At 39.5% G+C, this 16073-nt stretch overlaps 1 protein-coding gene across 2 annotated transcripts in view; it reads left to right on the forward strand.

The window, feature by feature from the left end:
- The window catches only part of kcnd2 (potassium voltage-gated channel, Shal-related subfamily, member 2), a 440776-nt gene that overhangs the window by 140826 nt on the left and 283877 nt on the right, over positions 1 to 16073 (forward strand). The gene's annotated exons all lie outside the window — the stretch shown is intronic.

A 16073-nucleotide genomic window follows, 5' to 3' on the forward strand; every position in this document is an offset into this window, starting at 1 on the left:
AAGTATATCACAGGTATATTTTGTTCATCATTTTAAGTGTCAGTTAAATTTGAATGTTGAAGTAAACTATAACATGGATTTTAAGTTGAATTGAGAATGAGTAGAGGGAATGGGGCAAGTGGGCAGTCTAATTTTATCTGCACATTTGCTCAAGTTCTACTGGTCTGGTCATGTTAAAATGTTGCTTTTGTGTTGAATTATGTTCTTCAAATGTATTTTTTGTCATGGACATAACTACCAGTTTAATTTTAACAGATATAATTGCTTGTCCTAGTACACCAGAACTCTGCTACTCCTTTGATATGAGGAATTCCAGTTGATATTCATCAAATCTGAACATGTAAATAGCCATCCAGCAAAGTCTTACAATTTGCAGCAATAATCTTGCACACTCTGGTGAAGAACGGATGTTGAAAAGTCTGACTAGTTGGCAAATGGCTCTTTCATTTGGCTGCTGTAATTGATACCAGAAAGGATGTGGCCTGTGATGATACACAGGATTGCTCCTCCAATTTTGATTTATTGAACATATTTGAGAAAATGTACAAACTTGTCACATTTCAAGTAGCCTTCAAAATTACTTGAAAATTTCCTCAGTCATCCAAAGCATTTATTGAAACTTGTAACTCAGTTAATCCAGCAGAGACTATTGTGTTATGTACATATCATTTATGAATAGTCTCCTGCAGCTAGGAAAAGCTAATAACTCTTCTGACATAAGTGTGCACGAATCCAAAAGAAATATTAGACACAACGTTATCTATTAAATTTATTACAGTTTTCTAATATTTCTATCAGTTTGCATCATCGGTTTAGAGCAGTTTTTGTTATGTCAACATCAAACACTAAAGCACCTAAAATTGTTCAATAACGTTATTTGCCAGTGAAATAAACAGAAAGCTACTGCATAATTTGCTACAAAAATAAAGCAATTATATTTTCGTAATAGTGAACAGTTGTTATGGCTAAACTAAATGTAGTGACTAACTATAGCCAGCATAAATATGTATGTGATGGGAATGAATTATTTACATAACTTATCTATTACAATTTCCACTGATCTGACAAACAGCATTATCTTCTATAAAAACAAGAGCTTAGCTTTTGTGCTATCTTCAGCAGTGATGAGTAAAGTATTTGTCAAAGTACACATATATAAAAAATGTTTTGCCGCAGATACATACTTTCTGTCTGTAAATCTGCCTTCCTAATTCCAAAAATCTGTTCAGTTATCTCGGTCAATACTTAATATTGTAAGTCATTATGCCATTAATTCTAATTAAGTGTCAGTCTAACTGTTGTATATTTTGAAGCTCTGGGTACTGGATGGCATTGCGAAATGATTTTCTGAAGTGTATCTCCAGACTCTATCATCATAATGTGTATTAATGAGCAGCCCCAAATATATCGCTCCAACAATGGAGGTTATACCTTCAGCTGCTGAGATCCTAAGCCAGGGCCTCCCAAACCATGGGTCACAATCCCCAGTGAGATTTCATGACAAGGTCTTCAAGTCCAAGCAACAATGGCTAATGTGAAGTTCAGACTAATCCCTGATCTCTGTCAGGTCCCTTTAAAAAACTTGTGTCGTCTTATACTCAGGGACATGGCCTAATTGACTGCTCCCTGAAGTTCAATTCCTACTGGGTGACAGCCTGTGAAATGATATGGTGTTTGTTTTGCCTGCCTTTTCATCAACTGCCCATGAGAAAATTCAGAGAGAGCCTTGGTGAAATGCAGGAGAGATGGGAGGTTTGGTGAAGGGAGGCAAAGTGGTGGTCTTGGTGAAATGGGGGAAATGGTGTGGTTGGTAAATGGAAGAGAAAATGGGAGCAAAAACCGTGAAGGCTCAACTTGTTCACATCCACTGCTTGGGCTAAAGATCTCTCTTCAGTTTCCATTTTGTTCAACAACTTGAAGGCATCCCCTGCATGCACAACCCCTAATTTTTATCCAGAGTCTCTCAAAGTCTGGTGTAAAAATAGTGTCACACGAGAAAAAATTTGGAAAGTACTCCCTGTGTTTTTCTGCTTATACTTTTCTAGATTGATTTCCTCCTTTAAGGCTCTGTTTGACCAAATTTCTGCCCTATTGTAGCTCAGTGCCAAATTCTATTTGATAATGCATCTTTGACACACCTTGGGATGTCTTACTGTGTTAAAATCCATATATAAATGTAAGTTATTGTTGAGTAAATTGAACCCGGTGAATCTTCACTTACTTGCCTCCAATGCAAGTACACAGTTCTTTGGCAACCAAAACTGCACGTGGTAATAGATGTGTAATTTCACCAAGTAAAACAAACAGCTACAGAACATAAATCCAATCTGTTGATCACAGGATTGTTGAAATCTTTCTGGAAAATGTTTATTTTGCAGTTTGTTATATGTGCAGCCCTGTGTTGTAAGTTAAGATGGTAAGCACCTCTTACTTTTTTAATCATGCTTTTCTACATTCTTCGATGAGAAAGATTTGGGAAGTGAAGGAATGTGTCAAGTCATGAAGCTACAGATTATGTCGGTAAACAATTTTGCTGCAGCTGCTCGCCATGTCGGAGCTGCTTTGACCCTATCCCATGTGGCATAGTGATAGTGTCACACAACATGTGCATCTCCTCTGTTTGAAGACATATCTCAGTCTCTACAAGGACAATGCAAGGATCAGTTCTGTCAGTGCTGACATGGATAGATCCATCTGCAAGAGGTAGAGTGGTGAGGACACGGTCAAGTACTTATTATCTGTCAGTTTGACAGCCGTGCTGTTCAGCACTTGGTCAGAACCAAATCATTGGGGCTGCAGTATTATAGTCTTATCTCTGGTCTGACCTCTTTGTGAGCACAGCTTCATTCTTCAGAGCACAGAATCACCCCTGGAGTTTAAATGATTTGTTAATTTTACTTGACTTTTCTCTTTTAGCAGATCTCTGATTTTAAATAAATTAAGTTTATTCCCTTATTTCAGAAAATACCAGAAGAAGAAAAGTAACAATAAATGTTTAAAAGGAACAAAAAGGAACAACTATATAATACCCACAACTGTTTCCTTGCACTTATGTTTCTATGTTATCTCTGATTGCTGCTGCCTTTATGGAGCATTCCTGTACCTTCCAGCTCCATGGGGACTGCATAAGTTGGCTTTGCTGCCTTGTGGCAAGGTCTAGCTAGACACAGCCTCAGAAATCTGGCTGCAAAAAAACACAAACACAAAAACACAATTTTGATTTGATTACTGCCTGACAAATCTGTTGCGACCAATTTTAGGAAGATTGGACTTGTATCTTTATCTAGTTTCTTTTCTATCTTACATCATGTCCTCTCTACACCTCCTGTTTTCTTGATCCAAATTGCACTAAACTACTGATCTTCAGCTTCCAATCCTGGACCCTGTGCCAATTGACATTGTAAATGATTTGCTATCTTCTCATATTCTCCACTTCCCTGATAAAATCACCATCAGCACCCAAACCTCTCTGCATCAACACTGATCAAAGTCACAAATTCCGTCCTCTGTGAACACTGTCCACTCTTCCTTTTGTCCTTTGTATTCTGTGATCCTCCATTTTGTGGGTATAGTCTTTGCTTCGCTCTTCACTCGACCAGCTCCTTTTCCTTAACTGTCTGTTGCTCTTTACTGACATCAAGTGCCACATGCATGCTATGCTTCACCACTTTTCATGACTGTTCCACTTCTGAATGAGTTACATTTTCTTCCAGTTAACTATCAGGAAAGCCAAAGCCAACTTTGGTCTTTACTCTCTTTACTACTACTCTTTCTTTACTCTCATTACCTCTTTCAGCCCTATTGCAAATCATTGTCTTGGGCTCACCTTAACTGTTTGTAGCTTCAGTATCATATACAACCCTGAGCTGTGCTGCTAGAATAAGATCTTCCCATCCCAAATTTCCTACTTCCACATCCATAACACTATCCATTTCCACCACATTCAGCCTGTTTGCTACTGAAGTCTTTGTCACCTCCAAACTAATTGTTCCAATACTCTTCTCGTCATACATAGAATCCTCAACCCTCCATTAACATTAATTTGTCGAAACCTCTGATCCAATATCCCAATTGGATAAAACCTTGTTCACACATAATCTTTGCACTGTTGTTCAGTGTCTCAAATTTAATGTTGTCCTTTTGTTTAATTCACTTTATGGCGTTATTGTCAATTATTGTAGCCTTCTTCAGCCCCACAGCTCTCCAAAAACTCTGACTTCTCTTGTGCATCCTGTAGTCTCACTGCCAATCAAACAATTTCAGTCAACTAAGCCCCATGCTCATGAATTCCCATATGAAACTTCTCAATTGTTACTTCTTTTCCTTCCAGATTCTCTTTAAAGCTGATAGCTTTTCTCAGTAGCAAACTTAATTTAGTTGAATAGCTAGCATTCAAACAAAACTAGCAGAATCCATGCACAATTTTCTGCTACAGTTTTCAAGCGAGGCTGTTATATGTGGCTGTGCCTACAAAAAGAGCAACATCATTCCTGCTGTATCCTTACAGTTTGCTAATATTTCCTTTGATGTATTCCCATAATATTCTGTCCGACAAAACATAAGTTTATATGCTTCTGTGAAGGTTACAGGAAATAACATATCTTGCACAGCAGAACTATGTGAAAAAGGGGTAGAATTTTACAGTTGCTTGTCAATGGTTTGCATGTATTGGGGGCCCATAAAATCCACTTGGCCCCAACCAGTTTGCAGTTCTGCAGGGGTTAGGAGAGGTTTAGGTAGCCATCTCTCTTGTCAAGCCAATACTTGATCACTTAAAGTATGCTTCTTGTCTGGCCTCAATTTTGAGGCTCCTGGAGCAATGCATAGGCAAGCTGAAGTCAACAGGTTATACTGGTCTACCTCAGGATTGAATTTGGTGTGCCTCTCCACAGGGCCCCTTTCCATACCAGGCATTCCTGTCTTCTTTCTTCCCAAAGGTGTCCCCTGTGAGTGCACCCTGCATCCCTGAACTTTCTATCAAAACTCCTGCTTACTTCTCCTAACCCCTCAGGCATTACAAGGGTCTTACTTCTTCTCCCCACAGTAAGACCCTTGTAATGCACTGGCCTGGATTCTGGGACTTAGATAAAGGAACTGATTACAGAGATACTCCTGGTGACTGCTGCCATTAATGCTGCTGGACCTAAGGGGCTGTGGGCCAATTAGATTAGTCAGCAGTTCTGAGGTGTGACTTCCAATAACATTTGTTGGTCTCTTCAACCAGTAGACATGAAATCCCACCATCCAAAAGGTCCTGGCCAAGATAAACCCTGGATTCTTACCAGAGCTGCAAGCTAAGAGGCATAGGGTCAATAATGTGCAGGTCAAAGTTTAGTGTGGGAGAAATGAGTTTCAATTAATGGGGTACTGGTGAAAATGGGAACTGTAACATTTCATCTGAGCCATGCTGGGACCAGCATTCTAAAAAATTGTTAAGGATGATAATGAAAGCTTTATCCTAAAGAGTAGAGGGAAGAGATCAAATGAGGGGAAATATGGTAAAATAAAAGGTAGCACCAAGATAGTACAACTATGTAGCAATTTGCGTAATGATTACCAGAGTGTGACAGGAAGGCCAGAGGTTTCGAAAATGGTTAAAAAAAACAATACAGGTTAAGGTCCTGTATCTGAATGCACACAGCAGTTGTAACAAAAGAGATGAATTGTTGGCACAAATATAGATAATTCAGGAAGGATGTCAGGAAGAATGTAGATGTATTGGAGACAGATATGAACATTAAGGACACTTTCATTGTAACATACTTAATTGTATACTCCTCAGAGAAAGGTATAATGACTAATATCTGGAATAAGATAATCCTACGAGGAAAGGTTGGATAAACTAGACTTGAATCCGTTGGAGTTCGGAAGATTAAGTGGTGACTTGATTGAAACATATTAAATCCTGACAGTGTTGAACAAGGGAGATGTGGAGAGGATGTTTCCTCTTATGGGTGAATCTAGAACCAAGAGTTGTCATTTAAAAATCGGGAGTTGCCCATTTAAAAGAGAGATTAGATAGAGAAAAATTCTCTGAAGATCATGAACTCTCTTCCTGAAAAGGAATGGAAGCAGATTCCTTGAATATTTTTAAGGTAGAGGTGGATAAATTCTTTATCTAATCCCAGATAGACTCAAAGAAGTGAAAGGTTATTGGGAGTGCAGATTTGAGGTTAGTCAGATCTGCCACGATCTTAATAAATGATGGAGCAGGCTTGAGGGGCTAACTAGCCTACTTGTACTCCTAATTTGTATGTTTGTACGTGTGTACATATGTTTGTGTAAATATGTGTGACTGATGGGAATTACAGAGATATTGGTGAAAGATGACAGAGTCTGGGGCCTGAATGTTGAAGTGTATTTGACGTGTCAGAATGGCAAGAAAAAAGAGAAAAGTGGTGAGATAGCTCTTTTAGTTAAAAATGGCATTAGTTCAATACTGAAGAGCATTTTAACTTGAAAGATCAAGATATAGAAATGATTTGGATAGAGACAAGAAACAGCAAAGGTAAGAGATTTCTTGTTTGTAGATCTCTAACAGTACTTACATAGGCCTTCAAAGCATACAGGAATGCATAAATGGAACATGTAAGAATTGAATTGCAATAATCATGAGTGACTTTAATCGATATGTAGATTGAAAGAAACAGATTGTCAAGGGTAGTCTGGAAATAAATTCATAGTGTTTTTGGATCAGTTTCTTAGAACAGTATGTTCTAGAGCCAACCATGGAACAGGCTATCCTAGACCTGATAATGTACAATGAGATGGGGTTAATCAATAATCTCACAGTAAAGAAACCTTCAGGTGACAGTGATTACAGCATGATAAAATGTCATGTTGTGTTTGAAAGGTAGAAAAGTTGGCCCATGACTAGTGTTTTAATCCTAAATAAAGTTAACCATGAGGGCAGAGCTGGCTAAAGTGACCTGGGAAACTTAAGGGAACAAAAGCCACCAGTCTCCAGGAGCTGATGGCCTACAACCTTTAATTTTAAGAGAGATGGCTGCAGACATCACTGGATATGATTTCCAAAATTCTCCAAACAATAACACACATTGAAGTTAGCAAATGGAACACCACTATTCAAGAAAGGAGGTAGAGAGAAAAATGGTATTACAGACCAGTTAGTCTGACACCAGTCTTCTGGCAAAGATAGTAACAACTGCCAATGCTGCAGTCAGAGATAACACAGTGTGGAGCTGGAGGAACACAGCAGGCCAGGCAGCATCAGGGGAGCAGGAAAGTTGACGTTTCAGGTCAGGACCCTTCTTCAGAAATGGGGGAGGGGGAAGGAAGCTCTGAAATAAATAGAAAGAGGAGGGGTGGGACTGGGGAAGGTAGATGGGATGGTGATAGGTGAGTGCAGGTAGGCAGTAGTGGGGATTGGTCAGTGAGGTGGGAGGAGCAGATCAGTGTGGTCTCAATGTGGACCTTACAAGTTTCAAAATCTCCTCACCCCTGGACTCATCCCATGACCAACCCTCCCTCACATCCCCGCCTCCTTGACCTGGCACAACCTGTCCATCTTCTCTCCCACCTATCCGCTGTGCAGGGAGTAAATAGAAATCTAACAGTGATAGGTTGCGATGAAGTTTCGGAGGATAGACCTATTTTTCTGAAGCCGACAGTGAAATTACAGGTGGCCATATTGCCTGCTCACTTCTGGGATTTGGGAACACCTGGTGTAGGCTGGAGAAGAGCTTCAGAGGGAGGGTAAGGATCTAATTGTTTTAGTCCATATGGAAGCTCACAAAATAGTTGGGATGAGGAACAAGGTTCTGCTTAGCGAATATGAGCAGTATGCTGAACAAGCAGCAGAGAGTAGGGATGGTGGGACATTAGCAAGTTGCCGACTTGTGCAGTGCTTTAAGAATCATTGCTTAAACCTCAACTACATATAATCTATTTTAATGACTTAGACAAAGAGACCGGGTTGAATTGTACCTGTGGGGACACAACGATGCGCCAAAGAGAAATAAGCAGGTTAAATGGGTGACACATGGAATGATGTGGGAAAGTATGAGGTCATTTACTTTTGTAGTAAGAATAGAAAATCAAAGATTTTATAAAAGGTGTAATGTTCAGATGACTTGCATGTGCTTGTGAAAAGAACACATAAGTTATCAACGTGGAAGAAAATAACGTATTGATTTAATCACAAGATAATTTGAGTACAGAAATAAGGAAATCCTGTTACAGTTTTACAGGTTTTAAGTGAGACCACAACTTGCATATTTAAGGAAGATATATTTACACCAGAGCCTGTACAGTGAAGACTTACTACATTGGTTCTTGGAAAGAGAGCGTTATCGTACGATGAAAGGCCGATTAAATTGCACCAATGGTCTTTAGAATTTAGAAGAATGAAAGAAATATCATTGAAATGTAAAAAGATTCTGAAGTGGTTTGAGAGATGTTGTTTCCTCTGGCTGAGTAATCTAGAACACAAGGACACTTTCAAGATAAGGAATCAGACATTTATAACCAAAATAAGAAATGTCTTCATGAGACATTGACTATATTTAAGGCTGAATTAGATTTTTGTCCTCATGGGGAATCAGAAATAATGGGCAATAAGTAAGAAAGTGAAGTTGGGTAGAAGATCAGCCATGATCATATTGAATAGTGGAACAGGTGTGAAGAGCTCTCTGACCACTCCTGTTCCCATCCTCATGTAATTATTTTGTGTGTTTTACATTTATTATGTATAAGGGATTGCATAACTTTGCAGTCACACACTCAGGGATGAAATATGTGTCAGCCATATTCTATCAGGATTTTCTTCTGATGTCTTCCTTTATAAATCAACCTACCGTTATGCTGATAAATGCATGAGGGTCACTTTCTTTGCCACATATCTAAATCTACTCTCCCCAAAGAGTAGTATTACAACTAATATTCCTTTCTTCCGAATCTTGCTATCATGCCTGTCTGCTGTATTCTGCATAAAATTATTGCACATTTCAATTTTATTAGTTCTCCTGAATATTTTAAATTCTGTATGAGATGCACCAATGATCCTTCGTTGACAAAAGGTGAAATATGTGGACTTTCTTATTCAAAGATTGTTGTCAATGGCTAGGTCAGCATTTATTGCCCATCCCTAATTACCCAGAGGGCAGTTAAGAGTCAACCACATAGCTGTGGGTCCTGAGTCACATGAAGGCCAGGTAAGATTGTCAGATTTCCTTCCCTAAAGGACATTTTAATCCATTCTTGTAGCTTTTAGGTGTTACCCCAGTGATGATTCTTATTTAACTTTGTTGCATTTCCAATTCATTTATGTCATATTTGTAGTCGCATTATTAATCCAGTGATTAATCACAGGTTCCCTGATAACCGGGGAGTCTGGAGTCAGTAGTCACAGTCTAAGGTTACAGGATAGGCCATTTACCACTGAGACAAGGAGAAACCTCTTCACCCACAGAGTGGTGACCTTGTGGAGTTCTCAGCCAGGAAAACAGTTGAGGCCAAAACATTGAATGTTTTCAAGAAGGTGTTAAACACGGTTCTTAGGCTAAAAGTCTCAAAGGGTGTGCGGAAATAGTGGGAACAAGGTACCAAGTTGGTTGATCAGTCATGATCATATTGAAACCACAGCAGGCTCAAAGGACTGAATGGTCTACTCCTGCTCCTGTTTTCTATGTTTAACAGGGCTGATTCAGTGCAGCTTTTGGTCAATTGGATATTGACAGTGGGGAATTTATTAATGCTAATGTCAGTGAATATCAAAGGGAAATGCTTAGATTTTCTCCTATTGGAGATGGTCATTACTTGACCCTTATGTGGCGTGAATGTTACCCATTACTTATTAGCCCAAGTCTGGATGTTATCCGGGTCTCATTGCATATGGACATGGCCTGCTTCACTATCAGAGGTGTCACGAATTATTGTAATTATTGTGTAGTTGTCAGTGAATATCCCCACTCCTGCCTTTTTGATGGAAGAAAGCTCTTTGACAAAGCAGCTGAAGGTAGTTGGGCCAAGGTTTCTATCCTGCAGTGATGTCCTGTGATAGAGATGATTGACCTCCAATAACTACATCTTCCTTTGTGCAAGATATGACTCCAAATACCAGAATTTTTGACCTGATTTCCAGTGATGCCTATTTTGCAAGTGATCCTTTTGACATATTTAGTCAATTGTTAACCTCAACTCTTGAGTTCAGTTCTTTTGTTCATGTTTGGACCAAGGCTGTAATGAGGTTAAGGGCTGAATGGCCCTTGCTGGAACCCAAACTGACTGTCATAGAGCAGAATATTTTAAACAAATAGGTCATCTGCTAAAACAGAGCAAGGAAACTTTCAGATGAATTTGTGTTGGATATTAAAATCCTACATGTAATTACATTTTTTTTTTACATTTGTTTTTTTTCATAAGTCATCTCATGGCATACACTGTTCTAGTCAGTTAAAGGAAAAGCTACTTAAATTTGTAATTACACAGACTGGTCTTGACTCATCTTGTATACTTCAAAATGGAGCTCCATATGACCAATAAATTCAGTTCTCAGAATCTTTTTCTCCCCCTCTGTGTTGCCATGTAATTGTTTTCTGACAGTGTTGTTCTGAAACTAACATTGATTCCAGAGCAGCCAACAAGGCTTTCCCTCTAGTTTATAATATACATGTTTAAATGCCTTTTTCTCTGCCTTTTCATGATGCAGTCTTTTGTTACATAAAGAGCTTTTGAAGTGCAATTCAGGTAATAGTTTCTAAGCACAGAATGACTGATTGCAAAATATTTCTTTTGAAGCACATGAAGCTTACTAATCTGTCTGTATGGCTAGCAAATGAGAAAATATTCAAGAGAAAACTGAGATAAGTTACCTTTATTTACTTCACCACATGGTATTGAACTTGTAGAATTCAATACAAAGATTTTTGCGGTAAAGAATAAGAGGTAAGCTTTGTGGAAAATGAATGACAATTAATCATTCTGAGTAAACAAATATCCAGTTTATTGTTCAAAGTATATTTTGTAAAAGGGAGAATGTTAAGCAGATTTGGAGAAGAAAAATGGGAGCGCTTGACAAAAGACCTGGTTAGAACAAATAACTTTTGAGTTCAGTGATCGTATCAAATCTGAATACCTCAGTCCATAGATCCAAAGTATATTTTCTCATTGATTTACTATACCAGCTGTACAAAACTAGAACACATTCCTCCCCTAGGCAGATTTAAGACTGAAAACTACTCATGACTATTATAGGCATATTTTCAAACTGAGGTGTGTGTTCATGTTCATTAAATTTGCCAATTTTCAAACTCTGTTCATTTTACAAAGTCAAATATGTGGCTTTTTCAAAAATTGTTTATGTTCACATGCCTAAATTCCTTCCTAAATTAGAAGTAATAAACAACGTAGCTGAGTGGCACAGAATCAGGTAAGAATTTTACCGATACTACAAATTTACCAAAGATCCTCAGACAGCATCCCCTTATACACCCACGATCACTTCCATCTAGAAGGTCAGGGGAGCAGATACATGGCTACACCACCACCTGCAAGTTCCACTCCAGGTCACTCACCATCCTGAGTTGGAAACATACAACCGCTCCTTCACTATTGCTTGGTCGAAATCCTGGAATTCCCTCGCTAACAGCACTGTGGGTCAACCTACAGCAGGTGGACTGCAGTGCTTCAAGAAGGCAGCTCACCACCACCTTTGCAAGGGCAGCTAGAGACGGGCAATAAATGCTGGCCAGCCAGCAGCGCCCACGTCCCACGAGTGAATTAAAAAAGTCCTGATGTTGAGAGAAAATGCATGTCGTTGGAAATCTTTCAAGGTATGAATTTCTAGAACTAATTCTACATATTCTACCTGTGAGAGATAATGATCTACATCTTTTTCTTCCTAATGCCCTGTTGCCAAAGTAAAACTTCTCAGCATCCTTGTGACCAAAAAAAATTCCAAGGGAGCCTTGAAATAGGCAGTTAGAGCTCCTGCATGAAACAGGTAAGAAACTCAGGGATATACTTAAATTGGGCTGGTGATCAGCATCCTTCCATCTGTGAGAAATGAGGGGAAACCAGCCTCAGAACTTTAGTGAGATCTGATGATGAATGAACTTTTGATGAATGAACAGGCCGATTCTGGAAAGGCAACGCCTGCCAAAAATTAAGTTGTCTTTGCTTGTTGTCTGTCACCATCGCTCCTGCAGCTTCTTTCTTCTGTGCCTACCCCCTTGCAGCCCCCTTTAAATCCCACATCTCCTGCAGCCTCCTTCTGCCCTCATTCCTATCATCCCCCTTTCTCCTCTCACCCCACCACACCCTTTCTCTAAGCCCACTATTTTGCATTCTCCTATGTTTTTGCAGCTGCCTCATTCTGCCAGCTTCTTGTAATCACCTTTGTTCCCCCTCCCCCTGCAGCCTCCTTCATCCTACAATCCCTATTGAAGCCTCCTCTCACCCTCTGCACCTCTTTGGCTGCCTCCTATTACCCCTAAATCAACATTCTTTCAATTGCACACTCCCTAGCAGAGATCCAACCCAAGCACTCCCCCACCTCCATGCATTTTGAGTTATGGGGAGAACTTGACAGTAGCATGGGGCAGACCATCCGAGTGTTTGGAAGTTTCTTAGCAAGAGAGAAGGAGATCATGAAGGCTTCAGCTGCAACTTGCCGTGCTTAAACAGCTCAGCTGTCCATCCCAGGAGTTTACCTTGTTGCGAGGCCAGCAATGGCCTTTCTGAGCTCAAAGTCACATATGGTAAGTGGCTGCAGAAGATTATCAAGCACAGGTAGGGAGATAGCTATCTATCTTATGTGAGTATAGATTATAGTATTCTCTCCAACAGACTTGTTCCTGTCAGTGAGTACTTTTCCATCTGTCGATTTCAAAGAATCAACTTTGTTGATGGGGGAGAAGAGTGCTGTTTTGATACACAATGTGAATATTACTATTGTCAACAGCAGTTTGTATTTCTTTGCATAGATTGATCCAATACTTATTGGCTTAGTATCTTGCAGTCTTTTGCACAACTGCTTCGAGCTAACATGAGATTGTCCCATGCTTTAAAGTTATGAGACAGTGTAAGTCAGGTGATCTGCCCTGTCAGCTTTATTGACAGGAAGGTCTTGAACCAATCTTGTCCCTGTTTCTTCATTTTCCAACATGGTTACTGCAGATGACTTCCATGCTTCATTGGCATTAGGTACTGAGCTTTCAGGAGAAAGGTACCACCTAAAAACCTCATCTTGCTGTAATCTTTCATGCGTTGGATGACACAAAAATTGGCAGAAACATACATTGTGAAGAGGACATAAAGATAGAGAGATACAAGTAGGTTAAATGAGTGGGCAAAGATAAGGCAAATGAAATATGATGGGGAAGATGTGAAACTGTTCTGTTTGTCAGGGAGAATGAAAATGAAAAGAAGCATATTGTCTAAATGGTGAAAGGTTGAAGAGCTCGGAGATACAGAGGGATCTTGGTGTTCTGTTGATTTCATCAGAATGTATACAGGGAGAGCAAGTAACTAGGAAAGCTAATAAAATCTTATCATTTATCACAAAGTGAAATAAATAAATAGTAGGGCAGTTATGCATCATACATAAGGTGAATTGGTGAGACCATATCTGTAGTACTATACAGCGTATTAGTCATGTTATTTAAGGAAGGATGTAAATGTGTTGGAAGCAGTTCAGAGAAGGTTTACCTGAAATTAGTGGATTGTCTTATTAGGTAAGGTTGGGTAGATGAGGCTGGGACTTGTTGGAGTTTCGAAGAGGAACAGGTGATTTGATTGAAACATATAAGATCTTGAGGGCACTTGGCATGAAGGTGTGAAGAGGAATCAAGAGCTGTTTTAAATCAGGGGCCTCCCATTTAAAAGAGGGATGAAGTGGAATGTAGTGGAATAGAGGGTTGTAAGTCTTTGGATTTCCCCTTGTAAGGGAGATGGAAGCAGCATCCTTGAATATTTTTAAGGCAGAGGTAGATTGCTTTTTGTTAAGCAAAGTCTTCAAAGGTTAGCAGTTTAGGTGGGAAATGCGGATTGGAAGTTAAAGTCAGATCAACCATGGTTTTCTTGAATGGTGCTGCAGGCCTAAGTATCTGAATGACCTACTGCTGCTGCTTGTTTGTAGGATTGCTGAACTACCCCTTTGAATAATTAGCACCGTATAAAACCAAAGTTTAAAACCTAATATAACCTTCCAGTGTTAGAAAGAAACACAGCTTAATGCCATTGAAGCTTTCCTGACGTGTTTTTATGAGTAATATTTATTATTGTACTGTTATGTTTCCACCAATAATAATTACACACTTCAAAATTATAGAGCAGAAAGTAATCAAAATCCATCTGTGTGTGTGTATACACATACACACACACATAGATATATATGTATATAGATCAAAGACTGCTTGCTACCTATTAATTGATTAGCCATTTTGTATGTGGAGAGGTTATTTTTGGATGCTTTGTTTTCTGCTTGTTGTAATGTTGCAGTGAGAAGCTATTTTATTGATGAGAACTGAATAAATCTTCTGGCCAGTGGAGCATGTATCTTTAGCGAAAGGCACAAATCTCTCAAGGGAACATGCTGTGGTTTTAGATTGATTGGTTTGATGTAATGTAGATATGTAGTTTTACATAAAAGAACTAGAGTAAACAAGATTGGCTGCCTTGAACTTGAAGGTTGGTGTTCTCAGAAGTGGGGTCAATATGAATTAAGCTGAGCGTGCAGCAAATTAAATTTATAAACAAAATGGTGGTAGTTGATGAACAGATCATTAATTAATCACAGAAATGATTAATACCACGCTGAATGTAACACAGGCAGCTTTGAGTATTATTAATCTACGAGGGTTTTTTATGTGTTTTGTTCCAAACAAATTGTGAACGATAATGAACTTGAGCATGAGTAACCTTTTAAAAATCAGGCAGTTTACATTTTGAGTCCTACAGTTGTTGTAGTTTGGACTAATTTGTATGTAATTGTACGGGGTACAGAGAAGACGTTTCATTTCTTTTCATTTTGATAATCACACAGGATAGAAATGGCACTCCAAGGGGAAAAGAATCGTGGATGGGAACCCTAAAAATATAGAAGGGTGCTGTTTGTGATGTGTTCTATTTCCACAGGGGACTGACAGACTCACAAGGGGCTTCATTCAGCTGGGTGCTTGTGTCTTTTGAGATTTTCTAGTCAACTTGCATACCTGGGCTGAATTTTATACTCCCCCACTGCTGGTTTGAAGTCATGGGGTCATGTAGACTCCAGTGGGTGCTCAGCAGCTTTGGCCTTGTGGGTTGCTGATGGGCAACAAGATAGGGATGGGAGAGATCCTTCTTGGTGGACCCTCAGCCCGTCAGAATGGGACCCTGGGAATATGCCACTGCTTTGTGACCTTACATAAGGATTTGTGAGTGGTGAAAATAAAAATAATGGTGCATCACTCCTGCTGGAGTGTAGTATATATAAAATCATTCAATTCATGTTTGGAATGTACTTTATGTTTTATTGTCATATGAATTCGCAAGTGTAATTTCGCGAAAGATTTTCTGTAAAATCAATAGTCTCAAAATAACCCAAAGAGCACTGTTCTTTGCTACACTGCATAGAATGCATTAAAGATGCAGCACTACCAGTGGACATTTAATAAAATACCTTTACAGCACTCACCAATTTTTTTTAGCAACTAACTTATTATTTTTTGCTTGCAATGAGTTATTTAAAAGAGTATTCGCTTCTCTTTCAAACCGTGCTGTGTGCGTATGTGCATTCAGTGGAACTGAATATCAGGCACTAATATAAAAGGAAGTTGATCTAACAATGTGCAGAGCTGGATGAACACAGCAGGCCAAGCAGCATCATAGGAGCAGAAGGGCTCACGTTTCGGGCCTAGACCCTTCTTCAGAAATGGGGGAGGGGAAGGGGGTTCTGAAATAAATAAGGAGAGAGGGGAAGGTGGATAGAAGATGGATAGAGGAGAGGATAGGTGGAGAGCAAACAGACAGGTCGAAGAGGCGGGGATGGAGCCAGTAAAGGTGAGCGTAGGTGGGGAGTTGGGGAGGGGATAGGTCAGTCCAGGGAGGACGGACAGGACAAGGGGGCGGGA

This window comes from Rhincodon typus, chromosome 18, assembly GCF_021869965.1.
Source record: "Rhincodon typus isolate 14 chromosome 18, sRhiTyp1.1, whole genome shotgun sequence".
In the NCBI taxonomy this organism is placed as follows: domain Eukaryota; kingdom Metazoa; phylum Chordata; class Chondrichthyes; order Orectolobiformes; family Rhincodontidae; genus Rhincodon; species Rhincodon typus.